Source organism: Melospiza melodia, chromosome 3 (genome assembly GCF_035770615.1).
Source record: "Melospiza melodia melodia isolate bMelMel2 chromosome 3, bMelMel2.pri, whole genome shotgun sequence".
NCBI classification, from domain to species: domain Eukaryota; kingdom Metazoa; phylum Chordata; class Aves; order Passeriformes; family Passerellidae; genus Melospiza; species Melospiza melodia.
Genome location: NC_086196.1, coordinates 11814572 through 11837722, shown reverse-complemented (window position 1 = coordinate 11837722; position 23151 = coordinate 11814572). Strand labels below are relative to the sequence as shown.

At 40.1% G+C, this 23151-nt stretch overlaps 1 long non-coding RNA gene across 1 annotated transcript in view; it reads left to right on the top strand.

Moving 5' to 3' along the window:
- Window positions 1–23151, top strand: part of LOC134416664 (uncharacterized) — a 48602-nt gene that overhangs the window by 24351 nt on the left and 1100 nt on the right. The window contains exon 2 of the long non-coding RNA XR_010027316.1: window positions 317–422. This is a non-coding gene — a long non-coding RNA (uncharacterized LOC134416664). The remainder of the gene's footprint in view (window positions 1–316; window positions 423–23151) is intronic.

Genomic DNA, 23151 nt, shown 5'->3' with positions numbered 1-23151 from the left:
ATGGCTGAATGTGTGCTAAAAGGTCCAGGGGACAGAATCTTAGTGATCCACAGCGTCCATCAGATGCTGTTGACCAACCTCAGGAAATGAGTGGAAATCTGACTCTTGTTTGACTACCTTGAGTCCTGAGAATGGCGCAGTGGGTGCAGAGGGTTGACGTACACATCTGTGAGCTCCCTGGCAGTGCTTTGAAGATCTGTGTTGCAGCCTGTGGCTTTTTATGATGCAGTCATGTGCATTTTTAAGACTTAGAATTAGACACCTTTGTGCGTGAAGTTAAGCATGACTGTGACTCATTCAGCTGTCACTCTTACAGACTTGGTGTGAGAACCATATGGAAGGGAAGAAGTATCCCAGGCCCAAGATACAAGTTTATGGATTGCAAGACAGGAGGCCAAACACCAAAACAGCATCTAACAAAAGTGAGTACTTGGTAAAAATTTTCACTTCTAGTTGGTCAAATTTCCAACATAAATTAAACCATTTTCTCAAAGTAGTGGCTTTTCCCATTGGTAAGCTGTGAATCTTTCCCCACAGTTAATTCACTATTTCAGTTAGTTACAGTTAGTGCTCATTGGCTGCACAATCTCTGAGCACATTAGAGCCATAGTAGTAGTCTATCTGGCATTTGTAAACAGGCAACACTTGGGACTTCGTAATACTCTAACTCAGTGCACTAGTGTGCCAAAATAAAGGTCATTTCAATTCCATATTAAGTCACGCAGTTTTGAAGTGACATGTATTTAATGATTTTTCTCCAGTAAATGAATGATAGCAAGTATTAAACTAATATGCTTTGATGATATGCCCACAAAAAAAGGCAAAATCTTTTCAAAAACATTAAACTGATATTTTACCAGAAAAAAAACTCCACAACCCATAACAAAGACTCAGACTCCTACCCAAAGCTTCTGCAATAAAGAAAATCAGACTTCTTGGGCCTTTCCAGATGACAGTTTGCACAAGTTTCACTGTAATTTTTTTATGCATGTCCATCACTGCAGAGTGAGGCTAATCTTTTGACAGAGGTAGAAGAGCATGAAGGTTGCAATTTGAGCTTGTCACAGAAGCTGTATCACAAAGCTCATAACAGCACCACTAAAGGAGCGGTGGAAAACTGGTCCTTATGTGTATGAAGCCTGTAATTGTGCATAGACATGTTTAAAGTCTTTTCATTTAGCAAAGCCTTCTTGTGTTCCAACTCTGCATAGTGTTCCAGGTAGTTTCTCTCTGCCATCTTTCTAGCAGGCTATGGGCTCAAATAGGCACAAACTGCAGCACAGGAGGTGCTGTCAGAAGATCAGGAAGCACTTTTTCATGGTGAGTGTGGTCACTCACAGATTGCCCAGGAAGGCTATGAAGTCTCCATCCTTGAGGTATTCAAAAGCCAGCTTGACATGGTCCTGGGCAACTTGCTCCAGGTAGCCCTTCTTGAGCAATGTGGGTGGGTGAGATGACCCCCAGAGGTCCCTTCCAATGCCAACCATTCTACGACTGATTCTGTGTCTGCTTGATCTGGGCTGCTGACATCTAGTTATTCAAAGGCCTAAAGGCATTGAACAAAATCTGTTGGCCAGACTTGGTTTTGGGAATGTTGCTTTTGGTGTTAGCAGTTGGTCGTGTGTCACTTTTAAGAAACTTACAGTTCCTTCAGCACAGAATGGGCGAGAGAACTGTTTTGATTCTTGGTGGTGTAGCTCTTGAGTGTGCAGGAGGACAGCTTTTACTGGGGCTTCCTCTCCTAGGAGGATGTGTGAAGATTCCAGGAAACAGGATGAACACTAGTGAATGGCTGGTAGTGTGAGCACTGGGGATGTACCCCTCACAGCAGTTTGTAACAAAGCCTTTATCAGCTGGTGCTTGCAGAAGTTGATTCTTAATACTCTATGTTGTGTTTAGTAGTCCGAGGATGAACTGTCTCTTGAGCTGGTAATACACCTAGGTGTGTCTTCTGTTTGGTCACTACTCCCATTGAAATAAAACTGATGATAAACTGTAGACCAAGAAGTCAATACTGATTGCAAAATAGATTACCTGTCCCCTTCAACCTCCTGTCTGACCTCACTGAGCAATAGGAATAGGAAGACATCAGGAAAATTTGTTATTAGGCTGCAATCCTAGAATGAGACAGCTAAATTAATTCCAATTAATTTCCTTTGGTGACACATTTTTCTGAATGGCACTTAAAGTAGTCCAACTACAAAAAGTCTGCAATGTTGCATACAGATGATAAACTTTCCTATGTCATTCAACTGATCAATTGCTTTTTTGGGTGAGTGGTTATATGGCATTGTTTAATAGAGGACAGCTAAGTCCATATAAATAATCATTCAAAAAACAGAAAGAGATTGTGTACTTGCTGCTTTAAGTCCACTGGGACAATGATGAAACTTAATAATACAACCATTCCTTACCACTCTTAATTGTTCTTACAACATGTCCTAAAATGTTTTACTATCAATAATCATGACAAATATAATATGATATTCCTGTTTTTCCAGTGCATGGGCATGAACACTTGCATGAGCTTCAATGATGATCATATTTGGCTTAAAAATTATTTTAATAAATTTTGAATTGTTTCTAGTCATATCAGATTCAATGCCAAAGGATAAATAAAATGGTTTCAGGAATACTTTTGATGCTGTGCTTAATGCATTCATAGTAATAGGAAACCAAAGTTGTTATCTTTTGAATGCTCGTGTCATGGAACTGAGAAATATCTTAAGATAACAAAATACTATGTCTTTGTTACTTTTTGACTGATACAATCCAAAAAAGTTGGTAGAAGCCCTCTTTTGAGCAGAGATAGCAGGATAGCACTGCCAGTTTTCCTTTCCACGATTTCTGTATAGGTGCACACACATCATATCACTGATTTTAATTGTCTCTGTTGTCTGTCAGGGTAAGTTAAGCTTCAGGTCCCGTTTTCCATTCCAGATGCTGTCACGGTGCCTCTGTGCTGGGAACTGTGGCTGCTCAGCCCCCGGCGCTGGCGCCAGGGCTGAGAGGCGAGGAGCAGGGCAAGGGCCAGGGTTGTCAGAGCACTGGGCTGAGAGGCGAGGAGCAGGGCAAGGGCCAGGGGTGTCAGAGCCATGGGCTGAGAGGCGAGGAGCAGGGCAAGGGCCGGTGCCAGGAGTGTCAGAGCACCGGGCTGAGAGACGAGGAGCAGGGCAAGGGCCGGTGCCAGGAGTGTCAGAGCCATGGGCTGAGAGGCGAGGAGCAGGGCAAGGTCCTGCGCCAGGAGTGTCAGAGCACTGGGCTGAGAGGCGAGGAGCAGGGCAAGGGCCGGTAGCAGGGGAGTCAGAGCACCGGGCTGAGAGGCGAGGAGCAGGGCAAGGGCCAGGGGTGTCAGAGCCATGGGCTGAGAGGTGAGGAGCAGGGCAAGGGCCGGTGCCGGGGGTGTCAGAACCATGGGCTGAGAGGCGAGGAGCAGGGCAAGGGCCGGTGCCAGGAGTGTCAGAGCACCGGGCTGAGAGGCGAGGAGCAGGGCAAGGGCCGATGCCGGGGGTGTCAGAACCATGGGCTGAGAGGCGAGGAGCAGGGCAAGGGCCGGTGCCAGGGGAGTCAGAGCCATGGGCTGAGAGGCGAGGAGCAGGGCAAGGGCCGGTGCCGGGGGTGTCAGAGCACCGGGCTGAGAGGCGAGGAGCAGGGCAAGGGCCGGTGCCAGGGGTGTTAGAGCCATGGGCTGAGAGGCGAGGAGCAGGGCAAGGGCCGGTACCGGGGGTGTCAGAGCCAGCGCCCGCCTGGCCCTGCGGGCTCGGGGAGCGCCCCCGAGATGCTGCTGCGCTGCGGGACCAGCACAGGTTGGACTGCCGGGCAATGCTGAAGGGCTGCCTGTGCTGCCAGAGTTTTGGGTTAGGAAGTACTTAGTGGCGGCTTCAATGGCTCGTGGGTGGTGGGATTTTGAGATTAATGGCGGGACGGCGAGTGTATTGATTTCAAGGCCGGTCCAGGCCATAATTCAGTGGTTACTTGAGATAGTAATGGTTGTTCCTATGAGTAAGCTAATGATGAAGATTAGTTTTGCCTGGGGGTTCATTAGCAGGGGAAGGATTTGAACCATCATTTTTGGGGTACGGGCCTGATAGCTTGTTTAGCTGACCCTACTAGAAAGTAATATAAAGGAAATATGGAGGGTTTTGATTCCTCTAGTGTGGCTTCTATTCCTGCTTTTCTGAGTACTAGGAAATGAGAGGGCTGGTATACCTCCATGTTCACTTTATCCTAGTGACCCTTAGTGTTCAGGCACATTTCTGGGAGGGCCTCAGGTAAAGGGGTAGGCCCGCGTGGCAAATTGGCATGCTAAGTACTAGTCATGGCTTGTGTTTCACAAGAGCACTGCATGCAGTCTTTGGGCCTTTCATGTCTCATGTTTTATCCCAAGACCCATCTCCTTCTGCAAATACTTTTAAAAGGTTCTAGTATGTAGGTGGATAGCATTCTGTTCCTAGTAGGAGAAAATTTTTTCAGACCTTGCTTGCAGATTTTTGGAAAGAGGGAGCACACTGTTACATAAACTTGGAGCATGAGAAATGTGAATATGGTTTATAAATGATACATTTGCTCGAATGACTGATCACAATCAAACAATTTTAATTGTTTTCTTTTCTATAGAGTAATCTTGCAGTCCTATAAGAAATAATAAGAACACCATGAAAACAGTCTCCAAACTGTATTGCTGAAGTTTAAGACTTTAATTAGAATATGTACATACAGTTACTGTCATAAAATCAAAGCTATTGCTTCCACAATAAACATAACTTTACAAAAAATGTAGAGATCCTATATCTATACTAATGGCTTAAAAGACTAATGGTGGGAAATGCTCTTAATTACTTGTCTGTAAAAATATGAATCACTGCCAAAAAACTTTCTGGCAAAAAAAATGTTTTGCCAAGTAAACTTTGGCAGAAGTTTACTTTTGACTTTTGCTGTTACGTAGAACTACTACTGAGTTGGCGCTTTATTTTAAAAATTAGTTTTTTGGAGGGGACTCCCCAGACTTTCTAGCTTGAAGTAAATCTCTGTTTCCCTCTGTGTGCATCCTCTCCTCCTTAGTGGTTCTTTTAAATTCCAAGATGCTATATGCTGGAATTATTATGCCCCTGGCAGAAATGTGTATCTCCCAGTGGAACTTTCATGACACCTACATGCTGGTAGGTTTTGAGAAAAGGCAGTGCACAATCTTTGTAGACTTGATCTACATGGCAGCAATTGTGACATTGGGATACATATCTAAGAAAATAATTCAGGTGGTATTGTAGTATTGGAGGTGTTTTTGTTATACAGATTCATTTTCAGTATGTTATAAGAGGAAGAGACTGTTTTTAGTACTCAAGGAGGGATGACAGATTGGAAGTTATGTTTGGGATGGGCTCTTGTTGCTACTGAAAATAACTGTGGAGTCTCCAGGGAGTCTATTCAACTCTGCCATATCTATGTTAAAAGGAAAACATGTCAATTGTACTGAAGAACTTGGATAACTTTCACAAAACCACTTCAGTGTGACTTAGTTTTTTATCAGTTTTAAGGAGTGTTGTACCTTTTTCAGACAGGATAAGGATATGAAAAGTAAATAAACCATTCCTGTATCCAGAATGAAGGAAAAAAACCCCCTGGATTAGGAGGAGCATGGAAAAATATACTGTAAATATAAGTCTTACTGCATGTAATATCTGCAGTGCTGGCTGTGGCAACCAGCTTTCCACTGTGCTGCTCTGTGGGCTGCAAAGTGGCTGTAAAAGTCTGCTCAGAGCGACCATGTTTCAGTCTTTGCATGGATATAAACACCCATTATGTGAGACAGCAAAGACTCAGACCCAGGTATGGATTATATACAACTACTCAGTAGACTCCCTTCTAGATGCAGGGAGTTTCTCTGCTCAGGGCAAAGGAACCTCAGCTCACTAAGTAGCAGCTCCACTTAATTGTTACATACTTCTCTTGGCCAAAATATTTTTCCCTGCCTCGGAAAGTGCACCTTTAAGAATAACCAATGAAAATGATTTTTACAATGCTTAATTTGCCCTTGACAGAAAAGCTCTCTATTGGAAGGCATTGTCACAAAATGGGAGCTGTGGTTTAGGCTTGGTCATGCTGCCCCTGACTTTTCCCTGCATGACTGCATTGTAGCCTGAATTGATCATGGCAAGCAAGCTGAAGCTGTTAGTTCATTTAATTGCCAGTTCTGTGTCTGTGCAGTAAGTTAGTCAATGATTCCTCTGAAATGACTGCTGCTACACCACACAGCAGCTCACGTGGCCAATGGATGTTTATTGATGGGGCTAATGGAGTCACTGAGCCAAGCTCACATCTAGCAATGTCACAGCTCTGCAGATATTGGCCATGATGGTGATTTGTGCTGCACAGTGTCCTGAAAGCCCAGGCAGTATCAGAATCCAATGTACTGGTTTGGATGATAATAGCTGCAAGGCTGAGGAGGGTACATGAAACTTGAAAGAGGACAGTAAACAGCAAAACCAATGGTGCTGATGGTGATGCAGGATGCACAGACTATCTTTAGAGTAATTTAGATACAGCATGACTGGGGATACCTTAAGGAGTGAATTTAGTAGTGATTTTCAGAATATTGAGCTTAACAATAACATTTTAATTAAAAAGAACTTTATGATGAACTTTGCCGGCCATTCTGAACCTAGCAAACATAGATGATGAATTTTTTACGAAACAGAAAAGGGGAGATTTAATTAATGTTAGAAAGACCAGCAGCAATCTTAGTTAGTCTAGGGAAAATTTATTTTGCCCTGAGTGCAGCAATGGACCTGTTACTCATCTGAAAACATCTTGTAGAAAACAGCTGTTAGGTCACTAGTTCACCTCATCCTGAAGATAGGATTTCTCTTAACCGTATTCTCTCTTGAGATGTGTTAATGTTATTTTGAAAGTTAATATTTATTTAACCCTATTTTCCCTCTTTTGCATCTCTAATGCTGGTGTTAATAATCTCTGCCTCTAGGATGTTTTGCAGCATTTGCAGACTCACCACTTCTGATCACTTACTACCTTGGCTATATCTGAAGTATTGATATAGAGATGAAAACCTGTGTGTTCCACTAGTAACCAGTCTCTGCCTCCTTTGCATCTAAAAAAAAATATCTTTTTTTAATGCCTTCTTTTTCTTCCAAGATTGCTCTCTCTTTGCAATCACTTTCCTTAAAAATGTCCTTGAGACTTATCTGGGGGACCCTAATGATCATCATCATCAAAAAACAAGAAAGCAGAAGTACCTGTAGCATCAGAGAATTATTCCTCACGTGTACAGTTGGATAAGATGGGATTAATGCAACATCTCAGAATAACTAATTTTTTCAGAGCAGAGTTATTTGATTGTTATTTACATTGATAATCATTCCATTATTCTAAGAATTTTTCTAGAAAACAGGATTCTGTATATAAACTGAGAATGTTGTATTTCTGGGGGGGAGGTTGGTGATGATACTTAGTGTTGTACAAACGAGCTGGGATAATGATAAGGAATTTGCAACCACCTAGTACTGTGTGAACCAGCCAGAGAAACGTGCCTGAGGGGTATTAGGGAGAAATTACACAGTTGCATTTTTTTTATGCTGAGATCAACTATGGGGCCTTGACCCAGAATTAGTTCTTTCTCAGAATGAAGAAGATTAAAAAAAAAACTGTGTTCCATTGGGCAGCACTGGAGCAGCACTTAGCTAATGAAGGTGCTGTAAGCCTGTGGAAATGTTGGGAGTTAGTCTTGTTTCCCTGCTGCTTTTTGCAAGGGAAAAAAGCTGAAGCAAGACCATTATAGGACCAGTGCTGTGCATTCATGCGAATGTAAAACTCAACTTCAAGAAGCTCTTAAGAAGGAAACTGTTTTTTTTAAATTTTTTTCTTTTAAAGTAATTTTTAAAGTAGTATTGGCAGAACTTAACGAATAGTCTAAAAATGCTACTTTATTAATGTACCTAGGGAACAATAGGTGTGTAATGGTACTTAAGCAGGATGTTACATCTGGCTCACCCAAATCAGTGTTATTTTGTAAGAATAAGGTTTGATAAAATGAATAAGTATTTCAGGATCAGATTGCACTCTGCATTGGAAATTTCTCACAGTTAATGGTTCCTCCAGCTAGTCATTCACTGCCAGGAAAGCCCTCTTTATTGATTATTATTTTATATTAATGGATCTATCAGATATTTATTTGGCAAGTTTCTTGGTTAAATTTTCTTTATTGATTTCTCCCAGGGATAAATGAGCTGCAGAAGTGGAAATAGGCGGTCCTCTTCTGCTAGATCTGGATATTTAAATGTATTTTCAAATATCAGCTCTATTACAGGAGCATTTGGAACAGATATTTGGATTCCAGTAACGCAGTGGATTTCAAGACTTTTTATTATATAAGGATTAACTCAGAAAACAGATGGATGGACTATGTCAAGAATCCTAGCATGTAGGGAATCATAGGAAGGCAAATTTCCAGCAAAATTCTAGATTTCTCTCTTCAGAAATGTCTGTGAAGAAGTCAAAACTCTGTGTGCAAATCAAACTGCACATTTTCAGCAACTGCAAATGGAAGTTTAGGAAACATAAGTTTAGTAATTTCCTTGAAATTGATTGAGCCATTATCTGAGAGGTGATTGGATGAATTTATCAGTGTTCTAGATATAGCTTTTCACATTATAAACAAAGCCAATAACTGAAAAATAGATACATTCACTGAAATGAATTTCATTCATTGGAGATGTTGGGGCAAATTTAATGCCTTTTTGCTTTCTGAAAAGATGGCAATACATTTTTCACTTTTGCTAATATTTAAATCATGCTTCAAAGTTAACTCAAATGGTTACTTTGATGGAGGAGCAGGTTTTATGCAAACCAAACCTTTTTTTTTTTTGCATAAACGTTTTTTATGGCAGGTTTTTGATAGCACCTTGTATAAAGACATTGCCTTTGAGAAGAAACACTGGAATTTGAGGATTGTTTGTTTGAAACAAATGTATATGGATATGTTATATGTCATGACTGTGCAGCCTTATATGCACCTGGATCAAATGGACTTACAATAATAATGGACCAAACCTGCAATAAAATTCTCTAATATTTCAGTGGACATGATTGCATATGAAGCTACTTCAGAATGAAGTTCATGACCCTGGACCTCTTTTCTGAATATATGTATGAAAATGCTTCATAAAAAAAAATCATAGTAGAGGGCTTCTTACAGTGTAGGGAATTACACCCACAAGGCTGCACAGTAAGATGTAATTTAACCTTATACATGTGTACCAGAATTTGCATGATTAATTTTTACTGCAGTTAAATCTGATGGTAAAACTAACCTGCGGATCAAACAATAATTGCAATGAAGGGGGAAGTTCATGCAGTGTTTTTGCTACCTTGTCCTGCAGTAAGATAAAATATCAAATGGACAATATTTGCAGAGTTACTGTCACTGCTTATTGGTCTATCATATTTTGGTTATAAGCCTAAGAAATTTAAACTCGAGGTAACAAATTTTGGCATTAAAAACTTATGTTTTTAATGTGTTTACATCTCAGTAATTGATCCAGAATAAAATATAATTTTGAACTGCTAGAGAATTAAAGCAGTTGTTCAGAATGTGTGAATTCACTAACTCCTGTTTTGGAAGCACTTGTCAGAATTACTGTTTTTTACACAATCAGTTGCCACATAAAGGCAAAACAGGTTCTAAAAATTAAGCTAGTTGTTACCTAGCAAGAATTGCTGCAACTTTATGCCCACATTATCTTTATGCCCACACTATGAACTTCAGTATCCTACTTTTCATACAAGTGTTTTATATGATTTTTCAGACAATGGGCACAATAATTCAAGGCTTGCTGCCTTCATTTGAAAGTTAATTTGGATGAAAGTAAGGTTTGTATTTAAAGCACAAAAGCTCTTCCTGCACAAGTGCATGTGTGGACAGTTCTAATTCAGGAATCAAAATGTCTTCTGGTTTCACTTAATCTACTTTTAATAGTGGTGTTTAGCTTAATCCTTCATTGAACTGGAACAGGTCTACATACCAGTCCAGCTCTAAATTATGTTGGAAAGAGAATAGCTTTTCTGAATAGCTACTATTAATGTTGGAAATATTTTTGCAATTATTTAAGTCTAAGTTGGATCTCAGCATGCATTGACATGTACTGCAGTCTTTCAAATCTCAAGTCTAAATTTTTCAACTCACCAAATAACAGGCTGCAATTTAAATGCTCAGAAGACTGGTCTCCAAAACAGAATTGAAGATGTATTGAGTATTTGTGACAGAAGTGTAACTTGGATTTGTGGCTTTTAGCAATCTCAAGCTACAATTGGTTCTCTGTCGGTTATGGGTATAGTAATAGCAGTATTTAACTGAAAAGGAGGCTGTGATGATAGTCATTAATTGAACAAATTGAACCACTGATTGTTTTGATACAGAGGAAATAAAAGCATGGGCACAAATCCCATCAATCTCGCTTACATGGCGCTATGACTTAGGAATAATTTCTTGTGTCAAAACTTAAGGTTGTCAGCTCAAAGGAGCAAGCCTTGTTATCCCCAAGTGTCTGAACTGTGCTTAACCAACTAGAACTGTTGTATGGTTAAGAGCTTTAAACATAAGGGCAAAATATTTTATAGGCATCTTTTTGGCATTTCAGTAGATTCTGAAAGTTAAAAAAAAAATCTTCGCACTTAGACTTTTGGGGAACTAAAATAATTATTTTTCTTCTTTTTTGTTTGTTTTTAAATTATCATTTATAGTCCTTATGTGGCTTATAGAAAAGTGATGTGCATACCTGGGTTACTCTGAAGGTCAAATACTCTGCATATTGAACATTTCAAGCTGCTGTCCTGCTTAAGTTCCAAATCATTAGCTTAGCAAATGGGAGCCTAAATATAAACAAAGTCAATAGGGAGAAAAAAACCCACTGCATAGTATGTCTACTGATAGAAAAAGCTACAGAATGCAAACATAAATTTTTAATTCAACATTCTTTAATTTAAAAAAAACAACAAGCCCACACCACCTCCACTCCCCTCCCCCCTGACAAGCTTGCAAAAACTAGGTCTGAATTCCCAGTGGGAATAATGAGCAACAGCAAGAGTGAATGCTGGAAGAGTAGAATGCAATTGTATTAGTCTCCATCACAATGGGAGGTAAACCCAAATCATTTATAAAACGTAAATGCTGGCAGAACACAGGGAGCTCAGAGCACCACACTGCAGGTGTGATTTATGAGGCTGGGGACTGGCTATAAATCAAACCCTTTTGTTTTAAATAGTACTGCTTCAACGCAGGAGATCATTTTACATGTAGAGGAAATGATGAAAAAAATGCAGTACATTGCATCCCAAGAATATTAGAGAATCAGCTTTACAATGTGACTATCAGGACCATGCTCAGACAATGGGTATCTGATACTCAGTTTAACGAATTCTCCCACTGCTGAACAGAGTGCCCTAATCTAGCAACTCAGGTTTGTTTCAAATGTATTAATCATGGGATCTATTTTGTGAGACCAGCTGTTAAAATCATTGCACTTAGGATCAGGAATACATTGGGTATTCTTGTTAACTAGCTAGAGGTGCCCTTTCATGCCACCAAAAGCCCTGCCTGTTTCTATGTTATTTGTATTTTTCTTTAATTCTAAAGGTTGATGGGCCTCATTATTTAGTGGCCCTGTCCTATGAAAATGGGTGAATAAAACAATTAATTCCTAAAGATTCAAATAGAGAGTAGGCATCCTGCAAAGTTCTGCTCAATTGCAGGAAAATGATGTCTGGCAAGGAGAAGTGCTTTTCTCCCTCTATTGGTTATATAATTATCAAATGGAAGAGATTTTAAAGGTAATGAGAAAAGTGATTTCTTCTGCTCTGTTTTCTGGATCTGCCAGAGTTTATCTTGACTGCATATTTTGCATTCATTTTACATGCATGCCACTAGAGCCTATGCTATATGCATAAAACCACACTTTATATATCGTGCAATGTGGGCCAGAGAAGCACTTTAAAAAGCTGAGAGAACGAAAGGCCTGCATAAAGGCAGGTACAGCAGTTATATTTGTTTTCAAAGAAGTTTATATGAGACTAAAGCTGCCTGTATTGCACTTGTGCCTATCCTGACCATTTGATGTTTTGGCCTCATCATGGAATTGTAGAATGGCCTGGGTTGGAAGGGACCTTAAAGATCATCCAGTTCCACCTGCCTGCCATGGGCAGGGGCACCTTTTATTAGACCAGGTTGCTCAGAGCCCCATCCAACCTGAGTTGAAATGCTTCCAGGAATGAGGCATCCACAACTTCCCTAGGCAACCTGTGACAGTCCCTCAACCACCCTCACAGCAAAGAATCCCTTCCTCAATCTAATCTAAACCTACTTTTTTATCAGTTTGAAGGCACTTCCTCTTGTTCTGTCACTCTGTGTCCTTATAAAAAGTTACTCTCCATCTTTTTTGTAGTCTCTATTCAGGTACTGTAATTTCACAATTAGGCCATCCCTTGTCTTTTCCAGGCTGAACAAACCCATTTTTTAAAGCCTTCCTTCACAGCAGAGTTGCTCTATCCCTCTAGTCATCTTGGTGGCCCTTCTCTGGACTCACTCCAACAGGTCCATGTCCTTCCTGTGCTGGGGAACCCAGGACTGGGTGCAGCCCTGCAGGTGGGTTCTGAGCAGAGCAGAGCAGAGGGGCAGAATCCCCTCCCTCCCCTGCTGCCCACACTGCTTTGGATGCAGCCCAGGACATGTTTGGCTCTCTGGGCTGCAAGGGCACATGGCTGGGTCATGTCCAGCCTCTCAGCCAGCAATACCCTCAAGTCCTTCTCAGCAGGGCTGCTCTGGATCTGCTCATCCCCAGCCTGGATCGATACTGGGGGTTGCCCTGACCCAGTTGCAGCACCTTGCAATTAGTGACATTAAACCTCATGAGATTCACTAATGATTTAGCCATGTGAATGTAAAAAGTTGCACTGATTAAGTAGAGTGCCTTTATGTAAGCAAGGAGTCAAGAAACATCCTGCATTGAAATGCTTTATTATTTTCTGAGGGTCCAAACTCCACACACTATGGAAACACATGTGCACAATTTCCAGGTTCTGATGTTGATAAAGGCAATATCAGCTATTGCTGGAGGCATTAATATCAATTGCTTGAAAGAGGAAAATAAAATTTCACTGAAATAATTGTTTTTTTTTCCTTACTTATTGTTATAAAATCACATCTAGTGGCACATTTGTGGGGCACTCTACAAATGTAAAAACATATCCCCTGCTCAGTAGACCTTGCAGTCTAAATTAGGCCAATGCATGAAAAAGATATATTGATGATGAACAGAGAAAAGAAACAAGTGACTAAAATTGGTTTTACCAATTTCTTTCCAGCTGATATTGGGTCAGACTTTTAAAGGTATTTGGCCTCTGTTTTCTGAAGATTAAAGTGCTTAAGTGTCTTTAAAAATGCAGTCATTTTACATGTAAAATCTAATGCTCCACAAAAAGCACATTATGTGGGAGTTGAGTGAAAATGGCATTGTGTTTTTTGAATCTTACATTGTCCTGGATACTAGAGTCAGTTTGGATACACAGCCTTGAAAGAGGCCTGCCCCAGTTATGTAGTCCTCTCAGGTTGCAATCCCATCTGTAATCTTTGTATCTTTGGTGGTAGTGGTGTGATTTTTTTTTTCCCTTTGCTTGTTTTTTGGTTGCTTTTTGGTTGGTGGGTGGTTTTTTTTGTTGTTTTTGTTTTGTTTTTGTGTGAGACAAACACTCTGTCTCTTTGTCTACTGTGCCCTGTGAGAGAAATAGTTCTGTGGGTCAAAAGTAGTGTTTTAAAACCCATTTGTGCAAACTTTTCTGCCTTTTAGACAAGTAGGTCACGCAAGGGACCTTGTTGCAACACTCAGGAAAATATATAATTAAAGCTGGTATAAAAACATTGAGTTTCTTTACCATTATAAAGGTTAAATACATGAAAAAGTGAAAGAACATTTATATAGCAGAAGTGATAATGAAGGGTTTAGATCTGCAGTCTCCATGAACAGGGGAGGTTGTGGCTTTTCCTATGTAGAATCATCAGGAATAGATAGTAATTACCAAGTTCAAAGCCTACTGTCTCCTCTAAAAAGCCAACTTGTATTTTTGGGGTTGTTTCAGAATGACATGATGTCTGATGGCTCTATTCCTTTTATAGGACTTCTTGATATGCGTTGAATTCTGACCAGCGATGGAAAGTAATTTTTGGGAACATATTAACAAAATGATGTGTAATAGGTCTAGCAAAGGTTGAATACAGATAATGGTGACTGGTGTAGTACCACAGAAAAAAGAAATCTGAAGTCTGCTCTCTGAGGGGAGGCCAAGGGAGGAGTGAGGTAATAAGAGGTTTCATTGCCCAGTTGGGGTTGACAGAAGGCAAATTGTGCTCAGAGGATGGGAGGCAGTGTATATTTTACATACATGTGGTAGGTGATAGGAGAGACTTGTCCAGCGATGTAGGAGTCTTTGTGATACATACAAAGGTCTCCTGCAAAGCTGATGAATACTTTTTCCTGTTGTGGAGCTTGACACATTGAATGCCTCCTACAAATCTTGAGTCCAGCTTTGATGTGTTTTACTTGCTATATAATCTTATTAAGCTGATGGGTATGGCACTGAGGTAAAATCAGAGGAGAGATTTTGTGTTCTGTAGCTGACAAAGGGAATGTTCTGGACATTTAGAATTTATTCTAATGTGGTTATAATTTCTGGTAGGTGTTGGCTTGCACAACCTATTTCAAAATATCTGCTGCAATGGCTGCAAGCACAGGCTGTTCCAGGGGAGCTTGCATAGATGCACCTGCTGTCTGTGGGCAGGGTGTGTAGTGTAAAGTGGGCGATTTGTGACCTTTGCTTCTTAAACCATACCCTTCCACATAGGAAGCTCAAGTAGGTCATGTACTGAAGGGAGCCAGGAAATGTACATGCATATGTGATGTGAATCTGATAGCCTGTCTAGTAACCAGGAGTGGCCACAGATGTGCATCCCAGTTTGGCAGATGTGTTTATACATTTTCTGAGATGTTGCACATCTAAAATGTATATCAGAGCTTACAATCTGACCTTAAAAAGTAGATGCCTTTAAAGATTGTATTCAAGTTCCTTGTGATACAAATTAGTTTTTCAACAATCAGCATTTGTGAATTGATTCAACAGAGCACTAAAGATGTACTTATGGCAATCACCATTCAGCAAAATTTTAAACTTCAAATACATGCAGTGGGAACACAGCTTAAAATTAAATATGGGTTTACGTGTGTTGCAAAACTGGGTTTCGACTTTGAGCCTCTGAATGGGAAAATTAGTCATGAAAGTTTGGTTCATAGTGTGGGATTTCTCCTTTCTTACTCAGGAGGGAAATGGCATAAGAGGTGCTGCTGAAAACCACGGCTACTGGTGAACAGTCAGCAGGATGTTTTAGCATCCCTTTTGAAATAAAAGCTAAACATGTGAGTAGGTATAAATTAAGCAGAAACAGGTTTATTTTTTACATTTGGGTATTAAAAGAATTTTTTTTTTTGAAGACTGACATTTCAGTTTCAAAATTAAATGAAAAATTTGTAATTCAGAAAGTGTGCTGTCATTTGCAGCCCTCAGGGTGCATATGCCTGCAGACAGACGCTCCTTTTTTAAAGGCATTTTCCCAACATCCTGGGTTTGTGAAACTATAAAATGTATGAACAAATAAAGGCACATGTGTTTTGATATGCTTCACTCTTTTTCTGATGTTACCCTGTAGGATGTAATAAAGACATGGAATCAGGCTAAAGAGATCAGAAGTATCAGAGATAAAGTCTTTCTTTTATTCCTTGTTAGAAATATCAGCACCTTGGAGGGTGCCCTGTTATTGGACCCTATTGCAAAATAGAAATGCCATCTTCAGCTCAGCTGCTAGTGGACTTCTGCAAAGTCTGCTCCAGAACGTTGTTTGCAGGCTGAGCACAGGACCTCATTTAGCTTCAATGTGCCATTGGTAGCAGCAGTATCTTGTTACCTCCCCTGACACCTGCAAACCAGAGTCATCACTGGCTCCTAGCCAGGAGCAAACTGGAGAACCTGGTCATCGTTACCTGTTCTCAAAAATGTGCACTGTGAAGAATCTCACAGAATTAGTAACTTGTTGAAGGAACTCAAATGCTCCATCCTGACATCTGCAGATGGCTCCTGAATTTTTAAGCATTTGTACACTTTTCTTTAACATTGATATGTAAGGTGTTCTCTTACAAAAGAAGTTCATTAGTTGAACAGTGCTCTTTTATAGCACTGTAGTAATTAGTGCTCCAGATAAGAGCACTTTCTGGCCTGTTGCCTATTTTCAGATTTGCCAGAGAACATCACTGTGTGGCAACAGGATGATTCTTTCTTATTCTGTCTTTAATGTACCTCTGATAAATTATTATCATAGTCCCGTGATTTATAGTAGGCTGTCTGATGGGGACTGTGAGAAGCATGGAAAATCCCACTGGACAGCACCTTTCAAGTCTTCTAAGTTGCTGGAAGTAAAGTTTCAGAGTAGGAGTCTGAGTTTTTTCATAATTATGTATATGCATTTTTAGTTTAATAGGTATTTAATATTTAATAGGAAGAGTATAAGGGAAGGTAAGCAAGCTATTGCTTCAAAGGGAAGTGTTTAGAAAAAGTTTGAGAACACCTGTTCTAATTATTGTGTATGACATTTTAATTTCTAATTAAACTCTGAGCTAGAGAATATCTTCCACATATCTGTTCTGCTGTCACCCTCATAGTATGGGAAAGAGCATGCATTGCTATTTTTACATTATTTTTTAAAAAAAGTCCTTGTAAAATTTAATTTCTCTGTCTTTAGTTCCAACCCTGGTAAGAATTTATGTTTTAAACCTCATAAAATAGAGGAACTTGCTATTAATTCCTCAGTCATATTCCATGTTAGTAATACTGATCCTTATGTATTGTGTAATTGGAGATTGATCCAGTTTGGTTCTAAGTATGAGAAGAAGCAGAAGTCACTCTGATATCCAGAGGCTGCTCCACAACTTTGCAGACTCTGTATATAGTCACAGTTTCTATCTGTGCAAAGTTTGGAATAAATGTATTGAAGTCGGCAAAGCTGTTTTAGTTTAACATAATTTAATAATATACTGTCCTCAAACTTCATCATCCTAGCACTCATTAGGCATTCTGGTTTTGTTCACACTAGGACCCTTCATAAAGAAATTTATTTCCCTCTGTTCCCTCTCCCAATTTATTGCAGGAGAACTCCATGTTCATTTGCCCACTGCACAGTGTTTTGTGGGGTGAGAAAGAAACAAGCCAAAAGAAATCAGCAGAAGAAGTAGTTATCATGTTGGATGAGGCTCTGCTCACATTTATTTTTGGTATAAATGCAGAACAGCTCCACTTCTCCAAGAGAAATTTATTTGCATTTGGTGGGTGAGACTAAATCCAGATTAATACTCCGAGCCCCAAAATTCACCCTTTCTACCCCTATTAGCTGCTCTGAGTTACAAAAGAGACTGTTTAAGATGATGCAGCATATATTTTATGATTTCCATTATTTCTGCAGTTCCTCCTCCTCCTTCATTGCTAGTTGTGTTCCCCAAGTTGGGCAGCCAAATAAAGTGACCTCCATGGCTGTTAAAATTGCATTATAAATAGGCTGGGAAGAAATATTGTTGGAACAAAGCAATTGGCACAGTCCCTTTTCCTCCCCCTGGTGTCGAACTGTTGATGACCATAACACAATTGGTCTCTGTTATCTGGAGAGTGTGACCATGCCGTTGTTTCTCTGGCCGGGTCCCTTGCAGGGCTGCACAAAGCACAAGCATTTCAGTCAGAATGCCGCCATCAGCGTGCTGGACATTGTAGAATGACAATGACAGAAAATGAGAGCCATCTCCTCATGCATTGCTCCATGCTGTGAACAAAATGGCATTCTTGGTGCAGCCGAATTGAAAACTTCTGTACACTTGGCTCAGTTATGAATTTGCAGTGAGGAGTGTGTTAGCTGGTAAATCTGTAAGCTGTGAATTGTGTTGAGACTTAACATGACAGTAGATTGAGTGATCCAGTAGTAGTTTTGTTTTTCTTCTGTGTCACTCATTGTCTTCCTGTTTAGCTGTCCCACATGAAATATTCCCAGCTCCATGTTCAGGACCTTATTGATGTTGCCTACACTGCCAGGTCACCTTCCTGTACTAGTTCAGCAGATTCATTTCTGTTGCCTGCCTACACCTTTATGCTTTGTCCCATATATTTTCTATCCCTGGTACAATTTTTCCCCAGAAGACTCTCCTGCTCTTGTGTGTCAGTAATTCTTTGCTCATCTACCATACCTTTTGTGCCTTCCTCATCTATATCATTAGAACTTTGAGTAATGAAATTGTTTATTTTGGCTTGTCATGGGTGCTATATATTTATACATGTTGGGTGGGCTAAGATCAATACTATTCTTGTAGTATTGTGCTTTTGAAAGCTGTGTACAGGATCCTTGTAGACCATAATAAAAAAAACTCTGAATATATCTTAATATCAATGATGTGAGTACAGGGCCTGAGACCAGTACTTTGTGGCATGATCTGCAGCTAGATTAATTACAGCAGTCCTTTGCAGCTAAACATGTAGATATTGTAGATAAAGAGTTTATGCATTTTGTGTGATTCTGGGACAAGTATCTGTTTGGAAATTTGGAATAACGGTTTTGATTAAATTAGTGTTGCAGAGACTTTCCCTTTGGAATGATTTGTCAGTGGCTTAGAATGAATCAAGTAAGAATTTTATACAAATACCATACTGTTATTTAAAATATGTCACAGCATTGGTAGGGCACCTCTGAGCTGGTGCTAAAGTCAGCTTTCAGACTTATGGTGAATTCCCAAGCTCCATTTTGACTGGGTGGTTTGAAACATGGTCTCTTCTTTTGGCTTCCCTGGCTGTTTTCCAATAAACAGTCTGGCAGACTGTTATGCTTTCACAGCTGTATTAGCCCCTTTGGTCTCCCCAACAAGCTCCTGACTAGTGTCAGCTCATCTTTGCTGAGAATGTTGGCCCTACTGGAAAAGTTAGTTTACAATTTTTTCTTTGGGCATGTGACAGCTGATAGCAAACAGACAAACACTCTTTGCACTCTTTGCACACCAGTCACTTATTTCCTGAAATAGCACAAGAAATAACACATGCACTCATGTACATGTAAGGATATATGGGTGTACATGCATGTTTGTGAACACAAAAATGTGTATTTATGCACAAAACGGTGTATATGTATATTTCTGAAATGAAGAATATATGTGATCCTTGCTTTTTCTTTCCTCTGTTTTCCCTCTGCTTTCAGGAGCTGTCTATGTCCAAGCCTTCCTGTGGTGCACAGCTCTTCATGGGCTTGGTTTCATTTGGTCCCCACTTCCTTAGTTGGCTCACTGCCCTCTCCATCTCCTCTTGATTTCTTTCTTACTCAACTTGCCCTTCCCAGCTTCTTAATCTGTGAGATTTTATCAAGGCAAAGTATGTGCGTCTGTAGGACTGTATCAATGCTTCATTTCATTCTTCTGCCTGTAGGAAAATTCCCAGGCTCTAGCTCTGGCAGCCAGTACAGACATTCTGCCTTTCCCTAGATTTGAGTCTTCTCAGTGGCCTGCCCTTGTGCCCAGACAATAACCCTTACAAGAGACTTTTTCAATGATAGATTTTTTTGGCCCCACTTCCCTGCTTATTAATACAAACTGTAATGAACCAAGGTATGGTGAAGACAGATAGACATAAAAATACAAGTGATGCCTACATTGAAGCCAGGCTTTTGTACAGTGTGTGGACATGTCCTGAATAACTCCTTAGAGACAGATATGAAGCTTTTGGAAAAAAGACTAACCTAGGGGAACTGAAAGGCCCAAACTAAGTTAACAACTCAGAAAAAAACCTCTGAGTTTTGAGTATTGAGCTCTCAAATTACTAAAAACCCCAAAGTCTTAAACAATACAGCAGAGGGATAGTTTTCATTTTCATGCAGTAAACAGCAGTTTCAGGAGTCACTTGGTTTCAAATGAGCTGTATTTGACAGAATAACTCAAATTGAAACCAGAGTGGACTGTTTGTGAATGCACTTGGGCTGAAACTGAAGAAAAGCTTTCCATGAATTGCTCTAAGTGGAAACTACTATGTGAACCTAGATGAGTGCCCTACTTCCCAGCTGGGGCACCTGTCTACTTATTCCCTGTGGACTAGCAGGAGAGTGGATGACCCTGAGTAAAGGGCTCTGCCTCAGATGAAACACTGTGAAGGAACTATCCTTCAAACACAAACCACTTTTTGCTCCTCTCCCCTGTGGGTTGGAAGACAGGGGAAATATAAACCATTCTGAGATGAGCTCTTTCTTTCCTCTGCAAGGTGTTCTTGTCCCCATCCTGCTGATGCTATTGGGTTGTGCAGCCTATGTGGGCAGCAAATTTCCATACAAGCCACTGGCTAGACCTCACTTAGCAGACCTCACTTATATTTTCTCTCCCTAATTTTCTGGCAAGTACCTTCTCAAGGATATTTTAGTCTCATTTACTTCTTTCACATCTTCATTTTTTTAGAAAAAGTAGAAAGGTTACAAAGTGCGTCCCACACCAGCTGATTTCTTGCAATCTGTAGCCATTCCCCAAAGCACAGCCACTCTTGGATTAAAAAGTGGGGGTAGTTTAACAATGCACAGAATCCTCACACCATTTTTATTGCCACGTTGCTAAGGAAAATTGTATCTTGTACTGTAAGTCTATGGCATAGCAAAGGATCTTTTTTTCTAAATTTATGACAAATTTTGATTTTTACATCATTTTTCAAACTTGTAGAGTTACTAGATAGCTAGATATAGTTTTTATGTTTTCCATTGTTGGATTGTATTTCTTTCTGATTGGGAATTTAGCTATTTGTTTCATGGAAGTTTGGGAACTTCCAGACCTCCAAGTGATTTCACTGTTATTTTTCATCAGAACAGACTCCAATATATGTCAGTTGTTCTGATTTGTGCTGGTTGTTGAACACCAGCATCAGTGCTGACTGAATGAAATGGAAAAAACCTCAAAGACTGATGACTTTGAGTGCTGTGATATGTGACTGCTTTATTGCTTCCTCTCTTGCCCCATCAAATCCCATGAAATGTACCTGAAATAAGATATCCAGCCTGTTGTTGATCAGGCTTCACCCCAGGTTCTATTGGAGAAATTGTTTGAAATTTGTATGTGTTTCCTCGCTACTGTCAGCAAAGTCACAAAAGGAAAATCTGGGACAAAAGAAAAAAAGGTCAAAACCCAGTAGTTTCTGCACAACTGGACTCCAGTCACTTCACCATCTTTGTGACTCTGCTGGATGTGCACCAGTATGTCTGTTTCTCTTGAACCTGGGGGCCCAGGACTAGACTCAGCACGTCAGATATTTTTCACCAGTGCTGAGCAGAGAAAGATCATCTTTCTTGACCTGCTGGCAAAACTCTTTCTGATGCAGCCCAAGACATTGTTCACCTTCCTTGAGGCAAGGGTGCATTGCTGGTGTGTGTTCAGCTTTGTGTCCTCAGCAAGATGTTTTCCTGCCAATCTACTTTCAGCTGGTCAGCCCCCAGCATATCTTTGCACATGAGGTTGCTCTTCCTCAGCTGAAGAACTTGGCATTTCCCTTTGTTTGAACTTAATGATTTTCTTGTTGGCCCATTTCTCAAGCCTATTGAGGTCCCTCTGGATGGCAGCACAAATATCTGATTCATCAACCACTCCCAGTGGTTGCAAACTTGCTGTGGGTGCACCGTCACCCCATCATCCAGGTCCTTAGTGAAGAAATTAAGCAGTACAGATCCAGGTATCAAAGCCATAATATTCCACTAACAACTGGTCTCCAGCTGGACTTTGTGCTGTTGGTCAGGGCCCTTTGATGCCAACAGTTCTGCCAGTTCTCAGTCCACCTCACTGTCCATTTAATCTAGTCTGTGTTTGATCACTTTATCTATGAGGCTGTTACAGGAGATAGCATTAAAAGCTGGGCTAAAATCATTATGGTCAAGACTTTCAGGTCTGATTCTGCCAGGTGAGACCTTTTTTTCCTGCATTATACCATTGTTGAGGTCATCTGTCCTGGAGAAGTCACTAAGCCTATTTCTCTGCCATGTTTTATGAAGCTGGGCCTGAAGTTATATAGAAAGAAGGAAGGAATGATCTTGCATAGAAAGTATTTTAATACTGCTAAGTATGATCAGTTTACATAATAAGATTCAAAAGCAAGAGTTAGGCATGGGCCATTCATATTAAATATTTTAAATATAAAAATAAAATAAAATTGTTTATAGAATCAGGGTGGTTTGTTAAAGCTTTTGAAATTTAGTGAAGTTAGTATCCACAAATATTAAACATGTAGAGTTTACTTTTAAGAGGAAAGGCTCTGCAGTGGGCATTTAGCTAGATTTGTACACCTACACACTGCAGATGGTTTAGTTTTATAAGAGATGAAACTGCATTTGGTGGAACTGATTAAATATAAAAACACCACCATCTGCCATTTATTCTAATATAAAATGGTTTGGGCAGATGCTGACATCTTTTGAGATGATTGATTCATCTCTGACAAGTGAAGATTCTCAGAGGGTTCCAGCTGCCCACTGCTCACACAATACCCACTTACGAGAGCAGGCGCCAATCACCACGCTGGTGGTTTGGATGTAGCAGGTGAACGAAGGGCACTCTAATAGCCAGCAGCCTGGAATTCCTAACTACAGCAGTGGAGGGTTTTTTTCCTTCCTTTTCACTCTCCCCCTACACTTCTGGTGCACATTAAACTGGAGGATATTTATGCACACAATATACTGTATTGGAGCACAGCGATAACTGGAAGAGTGTCAATTTCTGGCACAAATAGCTCTCTTTCTTTTTTTTTTAGAGTGGAAAGCCATCAGATACGCTCCACATATGCTATTCATTTTAAAATTATTTTTGCTAAGTGTCCATCAGGATTACATTTAAACTTCCTGGAATATTATTTATTGAGTATGTCACCAAATGCTTTGTAATAACTTAAATAACAGATGTCTATCTTGTTTTATTTGATAACATTGTCACATTCTCTACTGGGATATTTCCTTAGGGTAGTTTGCTGTAGTATCATCTTTTTTATAGGTTTTGCTCAAACTTTTAG